We start from the raw sequence: 324 nt of genomic DNA on the forward strand, positions 1-324 counted from the left end.
AGACCTGACAGTCCAGATGCCACGCATGCTGCCGCGTGGCCGCGGTGTCGCGGCTTGGGACAAGAGGAGGCCCCCCGGTGCGGGCTGGGGCGCCAGGCACCGCGCGGGCGCTGAGGGTGGGGGTGACCCCCACCCCGGGCCGCCGCCTCGCTCCCAGAAAGGGGACAGAACAAGAGGCAAGAAAAAAAAAAAAAAAAAAAGCAGCAGCCTGTGGCACCCGGTATTCCCAGGCGGTCTCCCATCCAAGTACTAACCAGGCCCGACCCTGCTTAGCTTCCGAGACCAGACGAGATCGGGGGCGTTCAGGGTGGTGTGGCCCTAGAC

At 65.4% G+C, this 324-nt stretch overlaps 1 non-coding gene across 1 annotated transcript; it reads right to left on the bottom strand.

The window, feature by feature from the left end:
• Positions 1 to 205: 205 nt before the first annotated feature.
• Positions 206 to 324, bottom strand: LOC142866438 (5S ribosomal RNA). Its single transcript, XR_012916419.1, has one exon. It is a non-coding gene; the product is annotated as a 5S ribosomal RNA (ribosomal RNA).

Source organism: Microcebus murinus, unplaced genomic scaffold (genome assembly GCF_040939455.1).
Source record: "Microcebus murinus isolate Inina unplaced genomic scaffold, M.murinus_Inina_mat1.0 scaf006_hap2_Mmur4.0, whole genome shotgun sequence".
NCBI classification, from domain to species: Eukaryota; Metazoa; Chordata; class Mammalia; order Primates; family Cheirogaleidae; genus Microcebus; species Microcebus murinus.